At 41.4% G+C, this 17,852-nt stretch overlaps 1 long non-coding RNA gene across 1 annotated transcript in view; it reads left to right on the forward strand.

Annotated features, from left to right (window-relative positions):
• The first annotated feature begins 1,743 nt into the window (after positions 1-1,743).
• Positions 1,744-17,852, forward strand: part of LOC142142714 (uncharacterized) — a 155,274-nt gene continuing 139,165 nt past the window's right edge. Inside the window, exon 1 of the long non-coding RNA XR_012689296.1 lies at positions 1,744-2,036. This is a non-coding gene — a long non-coding RNA (uncharacterized LOC142142714). The remainder of the gene's footprint in view (positions 2,037-17,852) is intronic.

Genomic DNA, 17,852 nt, shown 5'->3' on the forward strand with positions numbered 1-17,852 from the left:
AATAATTACAAAAAATAAACATTTAAAAAATAAAAAAATTACCAACACTGCTGTAATAAAAATGATACAATAGTCTTACTTTTAGTTTTTCATCTACGCACCCTTATATATTATATATTGCCCATCTATTTCCCTTTATGTTCCCTATACCACTAATCGGTGTCCACCCTTCTTTCCAGCCTTTACCTACATGAGCCGGACTTTCAATGCTGCATGTGGTTGACATGGAATCCCATACTAAACGAACAAACATTGGCATTAATCTGGTGATCTACAGGTAAATCTAATCTTGATGAATAACTTTAATCCAGGTAAGGAAAAGATAGTCAAATCCTGATTATATAGGTTTTTAATCAAAATTTTGAAAACTTTCAGTAAATTTTTTCCCTGTGCAGCTTTCAATTGATCTGACCTGGAGTGTAGTGAAAATGCTATGATGACATCATCACCCTAAAAGTTCACTAGATAATAATGTTTATAGCGACATAGGCAGAGATAGATGTTAGTTAGATTAGATGTTAAATATGTTATTTGTAAGTTGTAACTAAAAGATCTCAATAAAAATACTTTATTAGCAAATATTTAAATTTTAGTGCAGATTCAATGAACTGATTACAGAAACAGTTTGCAGCTCTTGGTGTTAACTATAGTGCCAATCATGACGTGGCACTCTGCGCTGTTTTCTATAGAGGTATATGCTCAAATTCTATTATTTTCCCATATGCAGGTCACCAGTCCTATACACACACCATCCAACTTTGCAGCTCCTCCCAGGGACCTCCTAATAGCATGCCTAGTATTTTTGATGCACTAGACTGCTCCTTATCTCATTCCCTTCCAAACACCTATTTATTTTCACAAGCACCAGTATAGAGCACAAAAGCAGCGTGAACTGGACATACCTCCCAACTTTACAGCCTGTAGGACAAAGATATCTGTGGGAATGTGGGACTGAGGCCTCAAATCGGTACAGTCCCACCTAAATTGGGACAGTTGGAAGGTTTACCTATATTTGGCCATAAATACTAGATGTACAACTATGTCTCTGATACACAATATTTGGTAATTGTACCGTCAACAGGGACTTTAGCAGTGGCATGCTCATCCCTGGCCCGGACAGGCCACTCCTTACCTGTTAGAGCAACTCACTCTCTGCGACTTGTCCGTCGCTATGGATCTTCAGCATTCGCATGTCTTGCCCAGGCTCTCTTCCATCAGAAGTCTGGTTTGGCGTCCTGTGTTGTCTAGTAACAATGGAAAGCAGTTCTGAGCATACGCAGAACTTTCTATTCAATTTCATTCATTCTGAAAGTTTCCTGCCAAGGTTATCAAGAAGCGCCCATAGTCACTATAAAAGGGACATTCTAACATACAGCCTTTGCTAGGTGATTGTGTTAACAGCCAGCCTAAGTACCTGACACTGACCTCTTGCTTTGGACCCTGCTTTAGACAATTTGGACTTGCCTTTTGTCTTACCCTTTGGTATCCTGTTTGCTGACCTGCTATACCGTGTATTGACCTGGCTTTGGATTCTGGACTCGCTTGTTTATTTCTTTGGCACCCTGCTTCCTAATTTGGCTATTACCGTGTACAGACCTGGCTAAGACCAGTGGACTTGCTTTTGTTTCATCCTCTGGAACTTGCTTATTGACATATGCTTACCATTTACTGATGTGATTTGCATACTGGTCTCGCTGCAGTCTGTTTCCTGGGAATCTCCTAACTTGACCACTGTTGCATATATCTGTACACACGTATTGCATTGTGTAGCCCTGGAATACAGTCTCTGGATATTACCCCTTCAAGCTCCACTTTCTCCATGTCTCCTCAGTATTGGCGAAACCGGCTGGGACTCTGGACACTGACTTTATTATCACGACATTAAGCCTTCAGCCTTCTTCATGTCTGTTTCTGTGTCTGGTCTTCCTGGGATCATCGACTCTACAGCCTCACAGATCATTTTCAGCTAAGCTTCATCAGGAACTCTTTTCTGACCAGTCAACTTCCAGCCTTGGGGATCCGATCACCAGAATAAGGTAACAGACATTATTATTTATACTGTTATTGTGACAGTCATCCATTCTTCCTCTGAAGTAATCATTACTCTTGTACATCTGGACCAAAGAGGCTACAGATTGTCGGAAGAGCTGTCATACATGAAACATTCATGTGGTACATAGTGTAAACTACATACAAACAATAATGAATTTGTGCTTATGGGTAAACAAAATTGGTAAACACCTCATTTATTTGTCAGTCAGGTCAGTGTTATTTATTATTTCCTAAAACCATGCTTTTATTTTCTGACATTTTGACTGTGTTTTTTTTAATCGCAGAGTAAGTCTGAAAAACAGAAAACTGGCTGCAACTGATTGGCACAGATTCTACATTCAATATAGTCATTCAGTTGCTATGGAAACTTTATTCTGCTGTGAGGGCCAATCTTAAAGGGGCACTCACACCTTCATCTACAATATCACACTGAAAGTTAATTTATTTTAAATACAGTAGATGTTTTCTACAAGATTTATTACTGAATGGTATTCTCACACCTTAGAATACTTTCTGCCATAGGAGCACTGCTCTGTTGTGTTATATTATCTCAACAAATAACACCCATAAGTGTATGAACATAAATTATATTGGCATTTTTCCATAACATCTACAACACTAAAAATGCATTGCAAATAGAAGCCTAATATTTCTTTGGGGTTTTTCTCTTTTCCTTTTTAAACTGCATTGAAAACTTTGCTTAGATTGTCAAATAAAAGCAAAATATATTTTCTTTAGCTTGGTTTACTAGAATTCTGAAAGTTACACAACTGTAAAAAATAATTTATTTTTTTTCCACTCATTCGTTCTAGATTAGCTTAAAATTATCACTGACATTCGAGAATCTATTAATATTTTTTTTGTCCCAGAACTTATCGTCTCATTATTCAGTGACAAATATTCCTGATACTACATATACTACATCTCTTACAAACATTTTAAAATATTATTGTTATTGTGTTTGTTTTCTGGATTCCAACATAATGTGAGGTTTCATAACTATACTGCAAAAGTGTTTGAGTCATCTTTCCTACATGTTCCAAAATGTTATTAACTATAGCATGTCTAGAAGCAAATGAACATAATTTATTGTATCATCTGCATTATTCTGAAGGCGTTTAGAATTGCTTTGATGTTCCTGTATGTAATATCATATGTTTCTGATAACGTATTTCTGATTAAAGTACAGAATGATTAGGTTGGGCAAATGGCAGGGCTTGTCAGTCACGGCCAGCCCAACACTTTAATAGGGGGATAGTGCTAGGTCATTTGCAGGTCAAAGCACCAGGACCTGTCTACTGATTGTGACTGCTTCCCTAGTAATCTACAGTTCCATGACAAATATACTTGAGCAGAGGTCACAAGGGGGACAAAAACATGGCAAGAGGAAAGCCTGATAGAACCAGTGGTTGAAGTGGGAAATAAGAATTACTGGTATGGAAAATTAAGTGAATGGTCTGGGAGCTTTAAGGAGTTTGAGCGTACTATCATACAAGTATAATGATGTACTGGCGTTCTATAACTATCTTTGGCATAATGATAGGTAGGTAGGTACTAAGCCCCGTATAAATATAAGCTGGGTAAGTACTTCCCTTTGTAAGGCAGCAGTTCTTGTTCCTGTGTTCAGTGGATGGAAAACAATGTGCCGCTGTTCAGTGCGGCACATTGCCGCCCGGTAACCGGTGCGCCTACCCGTTTCCAGATTACCCACTTTCTCCTCCAGCTGTCATGCCGGCAGCGGTCGTGCGCATGCGCGAGTGACCGTCTAACCTTGTCTTACCTACTCCGCTCTTCCATTGGTTGCCTCTCATTGGCACCCCTTTATAAGGCTCCTCCCCTCACCTCTCAGTGCTGGTTCTTCACGTCAGTCTCCTGGCCTAGAAGCAGCTCATGTATCTCCGTTTGTATTTCATCTCTCCACGAGTACTGCTGTAGATCACCGCTTACCTGCGCCACTCTTTAGTGGTAACTACTGCAGATAATCACTCTCATCTCTCCAAGTGTACTGCTGCAGATTATCGCTTACCTGCTCCACATGTTAATGATAACTACCGCAGATCATCACTCTCATCTCTCCACGAGTACTGTTGTAGATCACCGCTTACCTGCTGCACTCAATAGTGGTAACTACTGCAGATAATCACTCTCATCTCTCCAAGTGTACTGCTGCAGATCATCGCTTACCTGCTCCACATGTTAATGATAACTACCGCAGATCATCACACTCATCTCTCCAAGGGTACTGCCGTAGATCATCGCTTATCTGCTCCACTCTTTAGTGGTAACTACTGCATATCATCACTCTCATCTCTCTAAGTGTACTGCTGTCGATCATCACTTACCTGCTCCACTCACTAGTGGCAAATACCACAGAGCATCACTCACCTGTCCCACTCTTTAGTGGCAACCACCGCAGATCATTACTCCCTACCTCGCTCATGAACTATTGCAGAGCATCGCTCACCATTTCCACTCCTTAGTAACTGTCTAGTGACTACCTTCTCCTGTAGTGTTGGTTCTCTATCTCTGCACACTTTGAACTCCACTAGAGGGTCGCGACCTGCAGGCTGCAAAGGCTGGTGAAAACCTTCCGCCTTGTTAGACTCCGCGCCTCTGGGTGGAGTACTGCCAATCCCAGTTAATTAATGAATTTATTTTTTTTATTTATAAGGCGCCACTAGGTATCCGTAGTGCCGTACAGGGAGAGACAGAAATACGGTACAGGGTGAGACAGCACGGTACAGTTAACAAGAAGCACAGTAACTCAGAGCTCAAAGTACAGCTAGATGAAAGGTAAAGGCCCCCATCAGGGTAGCGAGAGGGGAAGAGGAGCAGAAAACAGTACCAGAGGGAGAGTACCAGTTGATACCAGAACGATCCCACTCATCCTAGTGAATCCTGACAGAATCCAGGAGACGCAGGGCATAGTATTCTTGTTACTCTCCCTCTGGTACTGTTTTCAGCCATAGGAGAGAGCTAGACCATGAGGCAGAGTCTCTGGAAGTATTTTTTGGCGGAAGATTTAAAGATAAATCTCCCACCCTATACTTGCTGGCACCAGGGATGGAGAGGAAGATGAGATCTTCTCTTCCTGGCAGCTCAGGGACAGAGGGGAAGCACACTCCCACCTGCCACTGGCAACAATGTTATAAGTGTAAAACTCCTCCAGGCTGATTCACATGCAGGCTGTATGAACCAGCCTGGATTGGGATTAGTTAAAGGGACAGAAACCTGTATAAAAATAGCCATTTGATCCATGTACAGATATATACCATCTGTTCTTCTGGATGATCACTATTCCCTATAACTAGTGTGTAACAGTCCTTATAAGGACCCTTGAAAAATAAACCATCACTGCTTCAAAATTTTGCCTGACACCTATTGCCTGCTGTATCCAGTGACTGACAGATAAGAGTTTAAATGCTAATCTGTTCCCTTGCTGTCCTGCATTGATCCCAGCATTTCTGTGTTAACACTGTGCCTGCTACCTAGCAGTCCCAGTGGTCAGGAGGTGCCAGTCAGCTCATAGCAAAAATGTGCTGTAGCAGCGATACCAGCTACCCAGAAGAAAGCAGTTCCAGGTGCTGGTGACAGCGCCTGGTTGTGGAAGCCCTATCCTCCTACAACTATCGCGCAGTTGACATTTGCGAGTGTCTGGTGACAGGTGACACCAGTAGGAGTGGTCAGTAACAGTCAGTTAGCAACACAGATAAACTGTATAAGATCCCCCCAGACCAGGTGGCAAAGTAAGTCCTTTCGGTCACATCCGAATGGTCTTGTATCCGGTTTCCATGTTAAGGTTAGAATTCAAGGTGTTCACGTTCCAGTCAAACTGACATATCCAGCTTCTCCACAAGGAAAAAAGCTGGAGAAAACCCCTTTAATCCTCTGTACCTCCGGGACAGGAACAATCACTCCTGAAGAAGCAGCGGATTAAAGCCTTTTTTGTTTGGGAGCCAGCAGAAGGACCTTTGTGGTCCACATCCCTGGTAGTCTTAGATGTAGCCCATCTGTAAAATGTCTCACCCACCTGTTTGTAGAGTATATTCTCTATTGTCCTGGAAGAAACAAAGATGGGCTCCCACCCTAGAGGAAGCTGTAACTGAAAGAATCTCCTCATCTGCTATTATTTTAAGTAGAGTTAGGCCCTGCTTGTTAGGATGCCCAAACCTGACATCCCCTGTACAGACTTCAGTGTGGAGTAAAGGGTTGTCCTTAAGTGCTGAAGTTTTAACCTAAGTGGAGAAGAAAGGAAACAAACTTTGGGCACTAGACCTGGGATATTGACTGGAAGGAAAGAACTTTTTCTTTCATGAAGCCTGAGAGATAGTCAATAAAGCAGTGTCCTCAAAAGGAAGGACTATGAAAGACTTTTGGATTACCCATCAGATTCCCAGCATCTGAGTGAAGAGCTTGCAAGGCAATTACTGCTGATGCCGAGATCCTAAATCTAATTAAGGTTGAATCTCCAAGGCGGTAGTTATATCTCCAACAGAAGAAATATTGACACTTATCCTGCCAACATGAAAATGCAGACAAACAAAATGACGAAATGTAAATTGCCCTGACACAGATAAAATGCAGACAGTGAAAATGCTGACAGTCCCAATGCCAGATCCAGCGGCACTACAGTCGCTAGACCCTCTGGCAATAAACAGTGACAAACATAAATAAATGTAATAAAAAAATGCGTGCCCCTCTTCTCCCCAGTTATATTAACCCTTGTGTTGCCAGCCTAGTGCTAGTCTGAGGAAAATCGGGACAAACAATATGAGATACCCCGATTCTCTTTGAATCAGCCCTACTTAGCCAACCCAGACTGGTGACGCTATAGCAGGGCAACCTGCAGCAATGGGTCGCCCTGCTATGATGCCAACCAGCTCCAGGCTGGTCATCATGGGGCTGGATTCTCTTGGGAGTGGGGCCGCAAAAAAAAAAAAAGTGGGCTCCCTTGCTAGGTGTACCCAGTCCTATGCTGATAGCACCAGAGGGTAAATGTATTATGCAGCGGATTCTGCAAGTCGCCAATATCCGCCAATTTTTCAGGAGAAATGTAAAATGTCAATGGCTTTCAAGGCATTTCAAGGTTTTGCCTTGAAAGCCATTGCCGTTTTAAATTCCCCCTGCGAAGTTGCCGAATATCGGCATCTTGCAGAATCCGCTGCTTATTACATTTAACACATGACTCTTCCCACACCACTGGGCGGTGGATGTGGGGTAAAAAATAGTTAATGATAACCCTTTTGCTGCCAGCCTAGTGCTGGTCATAGGAAAATCGAGGCAACAAACAGCGTGGCCCAAGAATACAGCAGCTTCCTAATTATGTCTCGGTAGAGTCTATAATAAATTTTCTGGTTTGATTTTCCAGAAAATGCGCATTGTTCCGCATCTTTAAGTAGATTTGCAAACTTTATTTCAAATTAAGGCCTCACTCTTCTGGTTCCAAGCAGCAATCAGTCGGAATAATTATACCTTTAGTACAAAGAGATCCCCAAATTTGGGATTTCAGTTTGAACTCCTCTAATCCCATCTTTTGGATGCATTTATAGAGGCTGTGGGTATATTATATGATGATCATGATACAGTATCTTCTACTGAGACATATCTGCATTCACTGAAACAAGGGAATAGGATAATTGAAGAAACCTGTACTGATTTCTGCCGTTGATCTAACAACTGTTAATGGAATGACCCAGCTCTTCAGATGATAGGTCTGTCTAAACAGATTAAGAATGCTCTGGTAAAGTATCCAGTTTCTGACACTTTAGCAAAAATGATGCAGCTGAATTGACAGTCTTCTTAGAGAAAGAAAGCAGGAAAAGGATTTAGCTTCTTGTAGTTTTCCTTTATTCAGGTTATAACGTACTTTAGCCTATGCAGTATATACAGATTGGTACATTTAGGTTTCCTCAAAAAAAAAAGACCATGAGATAGAACCAGGGTCTTTGTCTTTACTGTGGAGCTGAAGGGCACATTACGCAAAGTTGCCCCAGCAAACTAGGAAACGACCAAGTGATGAGGGGGAGATCCGCCAAGGCTTATAGCTAATGTCCTCCATAAATTCCCTTGTCTGCCCAAACAACTTTTGGCTCTAGTTCTCTCAATAGATCCAATTTTATTGATAGTGGAACTGCGGATAATTTATACGAGGTCCATTTATTGAAAATTCCATTAGTGCAGCTGTTTCAGTGTCTATGGGTCGCACATCAATCTACTTTTGGAGGTCCAATTTAAATTAAAACCCATCATATCTCTCTATTTATTGGTAGCATGCACTCTGAGCTGCTATCCTTTTTCTTAATTCCATGTCCCACATTTCCACCCATATTGAGATGTCAATGGTTAATTAAACAAAATCCCCACATAAATTGGCCACTTGGAGAAGTTATCTTTTGGAGTGAGATGTGTATTAAACATTGCATTTTCTTAACAGTTCCAATGATTTAATCCAAACTAGTGTTACTAACTCCCCTCAGTATAAGCAATGATGGCAGCATAGTTTGATTCCTGGTTTCAGACTACCCAAAGAAGACTTTTTCTTTTCTTATTTTCTCCTGAATCTAAAGCCATGGAAGGGTATAAACAAGAAAATCTCCAAAAGGACTTTATCAGATTTTTTTGCCAAAAACGTTAGCAGTCTATACCCATGTATAGATTATAGAGAGCTCAATAAAATTACCATAGCCTTAAGCACACACTCTGGTCACTACGAGTGTTTTGTTATGCCGCTGCCTTATGTAATGTGCCTTGCGGCCTTCCAGGATTTAATACATTATGTCTTTTTATATTTTTAGTTGTATAGCTGGTCAATATTCTTATGTACTCCTCCTCTATAACCCAACATCAACAACATGTTGATAAAGTTAGAGAAAATCACTTATTTTAAGTTCCTAAAGCCTCGTTCCTTGATCATATAGTTTCTTTTGAAGGATTTTCTATGGACCCTTTCAGAGTCCAGGCGATTGTTAATTAGGTTTTACCCACTAATCTTAAGGTAAAATAAAGTTTCCTTGGTTTTGCCACTATTATAGGAGGTGTATTTGTTTGTTTTCTGTTTGGGTTGCTCCTATTACTGCCATGATCAAGAAGAGGGCAGATCATACCTCATTGTCTCCTCAAGCTTTTGAAGCCTTCGATGCCTTCAAGAAATCTTTAATTTCTGAACCAGATCTCTATCATCTTAATATGGGTTTACCTTTTATCATTGGATGCCTCCCTCAGATATGGGAGGTGGAAAATAGTTTTTTTTTAAATGGCCTTCAATGATTTCCTTTCTTTTCTTAAAAATTCACTGATGCCAAGTTAAATTACGATGTTGATCATTGTGATCTTCTTGTCATTAAATGGACCTTTGAAGAATGGAGACATTGGCTGAAAAAAGCTAATCAGCTTATAACTGTGTTGATAGATCTCAAAAATATACTATACATTGAATTTCAGAAAAGCTTGCTAGATCCTGTTCTTTTCCCAGTTCGATTTTGTAATTACTTATAGAATAGGTTCTAAGAACTTAAAAGCTGATTTCATGTTTAGAAGGTAACTGCTTGTCTGCTTTATTCTGCTTGTGACCTTTGGCCTGCTACCTGGATTACTCTTGAACCACTGCCTCTACTTACCTCTGGCTTGTTATCAGGATAACTTTTTGACAGCTAGCTATATTGATATCTGGTCTGTTACCTGAATTACTCCTTGACAGCTGCCTTATTGGTCTTTGGCATACTTTGGAACTATCTTGTCTGCACCTTGTCCACATCTGATTGCTAAAGACAGACAGTTCCCCTCCTACATTGCTAGACACCTTCCCTGTGGCAGATTTTCTGGTGCTTTAAAAGCTACTAGCCAGTGCTTGAAGGGGGGAGCGTTTTCCCAACATCAACGACAGTCATGTATCTACCCCATGGCATAGATGGGTGTACCGTTGCTAAGGAATGTCCTGACAAATATATCTGGGTAAAGTTCCCACTTGCCAATCTATGCCATAATTTCAGATCTTATTCCTACTGCCCTGCTGTTAGGGAATCACAGGAGTAACGAGGTATGTTGTAGTGATAAACAATATGGAGTTTATTGAAGAAATCAACAGCAGACAGGAAAAAACACAAGTTCTGAAGTAATGCTGGTATGGTGAATAAGCTGTAAAAGTTATGCAGGAATTATGCATTAATATGACAGTCTGAGGCAATACAAAATGTGAACAAGGACACTGAAAGTATTCTAGTCCAAGTTTAAGCGATGCAATGAAGTAATTATTATCTCTTCTTGCAAAGCTGATATAAATATTCAGAGACCAGTATTCACTGCAAAGCCCTACTAGAGAGCAGAGGATAGTTACCGCAGTTCATGTCTGGGGATTCTGAGTTGATACAGTCCTGAAGACAGGAGCCAGAAGAGAAACAGAATCAGAGTCAGGAACTAACAAACTAGTATGAAGCAAGGGGTCGCTGCGAGGGGGGGGGATCGCCGCGGGGGGGTGGAGGGCTCGACGATCAAAAGCATTGGTGGTCAGTGGTTAGCAACACACAGCCAATCGCCAGGCTGCCTGTTGCTGTGCAGCAGACAGGAAGCAGGACGTCTTCACTTCCTATCTGCTGATCTGAGGAGAGGAGCGACGCTGGCACAACTACAGGTAAGTGAAGGGGGGAACTGCCCTGCATATCTATAGGGAGGGTGGGGGGGACTGCCCTGCATATTTATAGGGAGGGGGGGGACTGCCCTGCATATCTATAGGGAGGGGGGGAACTGCCCTGCATATCTATAGGGAGGGGGAACTGCCCTGCATATCTATAGGAAGGGGGGGGGAAACTACCCTGCACATCTATAGGGAGGGGGGGAACTACCCTGCATATCTATAGGGAGGGGGGAACTACACTGCATATCTATAGAGAGGGGGGGAACTACCCTGCATATCTATAGGGAGGGGGGGGGGACTACCCTGCATATCTATAGGGAGGGAGAGGGGGGACTGTCATGCATATGTATAGGGAGGGAGAGGGGGACTGTCATACAAATCTATAGGGTGAGAGGGGGGGGCTTTCAATGTGTGTTAAAAATAGCTGTCACACATTGCACCAGCTAAACCTGCAATATGGTCACTGTTCTAACCTGTTTCCCTCTTTCTGCATTCACTTGCTGGGCTGAACTGAGCAGGCACACACCTGGTACACATACTTCCTGCATTCTCTTGATTGGCTAATTCCCTGTCAGCTCTGTCTATTTAAAGCACCTGCTTCTCTACCAAGTTGCCAGATCTTCAGGTTTACTCTCCTGTTCAGATGTCCTGTTCCCTGGCTCCTGTTTGCTGCCTGTCCTCTGAAGTATCCAGCACATCTATCCGCAGATCATCACAGCCTCTGTGATTACTCCAGTACCCTGTGGTAACGCTCTGCAGATTATTGCTATTATTGCTACATGTTCTTTGAGTCTCCAGCACATCAATCTGTAGATCATCACAGCCTCTTTGACTACTCCACTACCCTGTGGTAATGCTCTGCAGCTTATTGTTACCTGTTCCCTGAGTCTTCAGCACATCTAATCGCAGATCATCACAGCCTCTCTGACTACTCCATTACCCTGTGGTAACGCTCTGCAGATTATTGCTACATGTTCTCTGAGACTCCAGCACATCAATCCACAGATCATCACAGCCTCTCTGTCTACTCCACTATCCTTGTGGTAAACGCTCTGACGGTAATTGGTACCATCGATAACCAGCCTCCTGTGTTAATCAGCTCCCTGCTCTACTGTCTCCTAATCTCTCAGCCTTCCTGGTTCTCCTCATCCGAAGCATCTTCAGTTATAGTCCTTGTTCTCTTTACAGTTTCGCTCATCATCTCCTAGGAGAACCGCGACCTGCGGTCATGGAGCTTCGAAGACCAAGCCGCTAGACTCTGCGCCTTCTAGAAGGTAGTGCCAACTTGAGCAGACTGTATTGGTTCTCCTTTGACCCTACTGGTTGTGACAATAGCACATGTAAGGAAACACAAAACGCCTATATACAGGAAGTAGCCATTACCTCCATGTTTTCTGCTGGAAAGAGGTAGAGGTCAATGTTCCTTCTGCTTTTATGCCCTGCTGCATCTGACATGACACTGTTCACCTCCTTCTCTCCTCTCCCTCCTTTTTCCCATCTATGTCAGACTACACACATAATTCCCCTACTTCTGTTCAGGGGAAATCTCGCAGTTCCTCCTCCTGAACCAATGACACTTCCCCTGTTCACAGCGCAGCAGCAGAACCAGCAACAGGCTTCTTGTTCTGGTCATCACTAATGAAGCACAGCAAGAAAAGCTATTTTTGGATGTTTGTGATATTTATGAATTATGCATGCCTTCCTGACATTTACACTAAGGTTACACCTAAAATGGTGCATGGCCTACAACACAAAACGTACCTGCAAAGACTAAAAGATCTTAATATGTATAGTTTGGAGCAGAGAAGAGAAAGGGGGAACATGATAGAAACTTTCAAATATATCAAGGGTTTGAACAAGCTACAGGAGGGAAACATTCTTCAAAGGAAGATAAATATTACAACATGAGGACATGCACTGAAACTGGAGGGAAGTAGGTTCATTGGAAATTTGAGGAAAAACTACTTCACAGAAAGGGTAGTGGATAAATGGAATAGCCTCCCATCCGATGTGGTAGAGGCTAATACAGTAAAGCAGTTTAAACATGCTTGGGATAGACATAAGGATATCCTTACAAAGATTAAAGGATCAAATAGGGTTTGACGTTAATATATGTTAATAAAACAATGGGCAGACTAGATGGGCCAAGTGGTTCCCATCTGTCATCAAATTCTGTGTTTCTATGTTATATGCACAGAGAGTGGTATTGCAACTGATTCGCTCACGCTGGTCATTTAAGAGACTGGAATGGTACTGAAGGGTAACTAGCCACATTTTTTGCACCAAAGCACAGCAGAAGACTACAAAAACAATTTAGGATCCTTATTAGGAAACAAGTAGAAGGTAAGATTAGTGGGAAATCTTGGAAGTGTGTCCCTTGTGAGAGTCCGCTGGGCTTTTTCAGACTATAAACAGAAAGGATTTTTACATCTGCTCAAAGGCGTTGTAAATTCAGAATTCAATGGATAGGTGTGCAGTCCTTTCTACCTGGTGAGGGAGCAGAGTATTGTAGCTCCACCTACTTCACGGAACCAAGAAAGATGCTCTGTACAAAATTTTTCCATGGTAAGTCTCACACCCCTGGCTGAAAACAGAACTGTGTGACTTTTGGAGGGGTTCTGAGTGGAAGGACCAATGAGAAATTACAATTACAGGCATTGTAGCTTCTCATTGGTCCTCCTGTTTACACCCCTGTTCTGCAGTCATTAAAAAGTGTTCACTTATGTAATATCGCAGCTATAAGTGGTGTAATTAAAAAAATCAATAATTATTTTCCAATGATATTTAAAAACAGTTGATTTAATGAGGTAGGTAGGCCACATGTAATGTATAAGCAAAATAGATGGTTATGACTTTACACCTAGAGCACATGTGTTACACAGAAGTAAGGCTTACAAAGGAGTTACAACTGTAAAATTTCAATCTCAGGACAAAAAAAAAATCCACTGCAAATATATGCACATTTGTATTGTGGCATATTGATACATGCATAAACAAATGCAAGGGCACATAAGGAGACACCCATTTTACACAGTATCTGCACGTGTTTGACTTCTTCAAGATTTATGATATGCACTTCTGGTTCCACCATTATCTTTCAATAATTTTCTCATTAGTAATGACTTCCTATTTTCATGTGGCTGTTCTCTTACACATTATAAATATAATATTGGAGCTCCCCCTAGTGGACAACTATCATACACAAAACTATGGTATTCGAAAAACATGCATAATGAAAGTGTCTTTTTATTTTCTTTAATTTATTATCATCATCAACATTTATTTATATAACGCCAGCAATAAACAATACTGGGTGAAACAGACAAAAAGGTAAGCTTACGATCTATGGGTCAATGGGAGTCTGATGCTTGAAGTTAAGTTTAATTTGCATCCCCCAGTATAAGACTTTGCAAACATCTCTATTTATTTTCAGAAGGGATAGTTTTAGGTAAGATGGATACCAGGACAGAAAATAATGAAGGCTGAGGCTAAAAATATTTGTTTGACAATACAATTTAAACCCCAAACAGAGATCAATTGTACACAAGTATGTTCACACATATGTACTGTATTCTATGTTCACACTCACCTATGGCTCAAGTACATATATTATATTACAGTCTCAATTAAACTCACACTCACTCTCTTGAACATTTTATTAGATATTTTAAATATTGCATTCAATTAACTTATTGTTTAAATTATTGTAATCCGCTAAAATATATTTATCCCAGTACACATGTTCACAAATGCGCACCTACATATACTGTGTATTATATATACACATACACAGTGGTATGACGCAAAATTACCAGGCTCGATAACATAATTTGGAATAGAATGCACAAAAATGTTTTTACTGCTCATGTGCGGCCCCCACACATGCTCAAATATCTAGATAGATAGATAGATCATACTTTCTAACATTTAGAAGTGTCCCTCCGGACTTTTTCATAGTGGGAGTATCATCATCATCATCATCATCTATTTATATAGTGTCACTAATTCCGCAGCGCTGCACAGAGATCTCATTCACATCAGTCCCTGCCCCATTGGAGCTTACAATCTAAATCCCCTTACATACACAGACAGACCAGGAGAGACTAGGGGCAATTTAATAGCAGCCAATTAACCTACCAGTATGTTTTTGGAGTGTGGGAGGAAACCGGAGCACCCGGAGGACAACCCACGCAAACACGGGGAGAACATACAAACTCCACACAGATAAGGCCATGGTCGCGAATCGCACTCAAGACTCCAGTACTGTGACTCAGAAGTGCTAACCACTAAGCCACTGTATGGGCAGAGGATGCCGGGCTTGTTGAATCATACCATTTTGGCCCCACCCCCATGACGGAAATACTCATACGCACCATTTTACGGGGGGATGGTGTCAAAATGATGTGACAATATTATTAGGCAGTAAAACATCCTGCATCAAGTTTACCTCCACACAGGTGCGGATCTAGAAAATGGTTGTACCCCGGGCGATTTAGGGGGGGGGGGATTTAGGTCACGCCCCCTTTTCTGACTTCTGAGGCTGCCAGCGGCTGCACACTATGGCAGGTCCGCTTGGCAGTGACAGTGTGCTGCCCGGCTGCTCTGACTGTCTTTAAAACACAATCAGAGCAGCCGGGCAGCACACTGTCCCTGCCTGTCACTGCCGACGGCTACACACAGTGTGCAGCTATCGGAAGTAAGCCACTGCTAGGGGGACCGATCGCCCCCCCACCCCTGGATCCGCCACTGCCTCCACATATCTAAGAAATTGAGACCACTCGCTCTGAAACCAAAGCAAGAAAATGAAGGAATCAAGTCAGACCAGAGACTCAGGTTATGTGGTAAGGGAGAAAGGAAATGAAACATGTTCTATGAGATTAAGATCATGAATTTTTATTATACTAATAGATATATGTGGTGGTTACTGCATTCTACTGCTTTGCTCAACATTTAATCAACTGACATGAATATACGTGAAATATCTTGTGAAATATATCTGTATATTCAGTAATTAGTGATGTCACCACTTATAATTGAGGAGTAATGATGATATCACCCCTGTTAAATTTAACTTGTGTTTGGAGAGTAGTAATGTCACTCCTGTAAAATATCATTTATATGTGAAAAGTAGTGATGTCACTTTTGTCACATGACTTGCTTGAATAAGAGGATCACCTCATATAATCATCTTGCTTTGTTAAATTATTGTGTTTCTGTCAGTGCATCAATAAACATTAGAAGTCAAGGAGGAGTTCAATGACCTGTATAAAAACACTTGCCCTGTGGCTCTGTGTTGTTTCTTTATACTTTTGTATGGTCTTCAAACATGACACAGCTGTGCAGCTTACCTTTCTATCATTAAAAATAAGAATACATAATTAAAATCAAAATACATCTAAACATAACATCAATATAGTGGTAGTTAAAAAACTAAAATACTGCTACACATGTATTACAAGAAATAACACAACCTTGCTGGACAATTACTTTTATACAGGTTATCAAAATCCTAAGTGACTTCTAATATAATATTTCACAGTAAGGATATGTTATCCCATGAATATTATACAAGTGGCATGAATATAAGGAACAGCTCATACAAACAATTTGTTGTGGTTGAAAGTGAAAGAATTAATGTACCCCTAATGTAAAATGAAAAGGATATTAAAAGTCATTTCATTGTTCTGTAAGTTAAACATAAGCATTCGGCCTGCAGTCAGAAAGTCTGTGGCTTCTAATCTAATCTAATATGTGTGTGTTCATGTGATTACCTTTCCCACAAACACATATTGTAACTGAGATAGATATTTCAGATTTCGCGTCTCACTTCTGTTTCTTGCATATGGCTTTAATTAATTTGTGCTTTCATGCCTCCTGTTGAACAGATGGCTCATGCGTTCTCTCTGTAACTCAGATTAAGATAGCCTAGTCCTAGTGAATAAAGCACTAGCCTTTCACCTGCAGTTCATCTCTACTGCTTTTAATAGGGGATTGTCTGTCCAGACTACCTTATCAATATACAAATTTTAGAATATTAACACCAATTACGCCTTATTCAAAAACTGTATTTAATATGCAATATGTTCAAAATATAAGGTACCAAAACGTGCTGTTACTGTGATCTATAAATATACCTCCTGCGCATGTGCCTGGCTGTCAAACATGCCGGGACGCAGCGCTGTCAAAGAGAGCATCCTGACCATTGCCCTGGCAACAGCCAGGACAGAGAGGAAGTGAGAGTACCCAGAGAGTCGCAGCGGCTTGATGCACTGCCGTGAATCGTGGCACCCTGATAGCTGTCCATGGCACAGTCAGCAGTACAGCTTGGGTGCATGAAATTACTAGGGGGACATGAAATGGCTGGGAATGGGGCATTAAATGGCTGTCGGTGGGCATGAAATAGCTGGATTGTAAGCTTGCGAGCAGGGTTCTCTTACCTCTCTGCATGTACTACCCAGTATTGTCTTATTAATGTTTGTTCCCAATTGTAAACCGCTACAGAATTTGCTGGCGCTATATAAATAAATGTTGATGATGATGATGATGATGATGATGATGATGATGAAGATATGCCTGAGGCGGCATGATCTCTGTATTGTGTGGAGGCCATGAGGATGCTCTCTGTATTGTTTGAAGGTCATGAGGATGCTCTCTGTATTGTGTGGTGGTAACAATGATGCTCTCTGTATTATGTGGCAGTCACAAGGGTGCTCTCTGCAGTATACTGTGTGGTGCTCCATAGAATGCTGAATACCAGGCAAATTCATCTTGTAGATGTTGATTTGTGTTATGGTCCTTTGACATAACAATATTTCATATATTTTATTGGCTATATATAACCACAGCCACCTTCACTACTCATAGTCCTCTCCAATGTTTCCCTCTCTACATGGTGGGGTGCGGTGAGCAGAAGAATCCTCTCTTCTGTCTGAGGTCCAGGAAATTAAAGATTATTTTCTTGTTCCCTGCTCCCCTCTCAATCCATGGGTGGAGAGAAGAGAATGTTTTTTCTGAATCTCTCCTCTGATCTTCTGGGGTATAGCGCTGAAGGTTTCACAGTCATAAGAGGAGGAGTAGGGCCTGCAGAGAGCGGCCACTTTTCTGGACCTGCTCTGGGCTTCCCAGCTCCTATAATGTCACACAATGACGGAGAGGGCAGACACAGCTTACC

Source organism: Mixophyes fleayi, chromosome 3 (genome assembly GCF_038048845.1).
Source record: "Mixophyes fleayi isolate aMixFle1 chromosome 3, aMixFle1.hap1, whole genome shotgun sequence".
NCBI lineage: Eukaryota > Metazoa > Chordata > Amphibia > Anura > Limnodynastidae > Mixophyes > Mixophyes fleayi.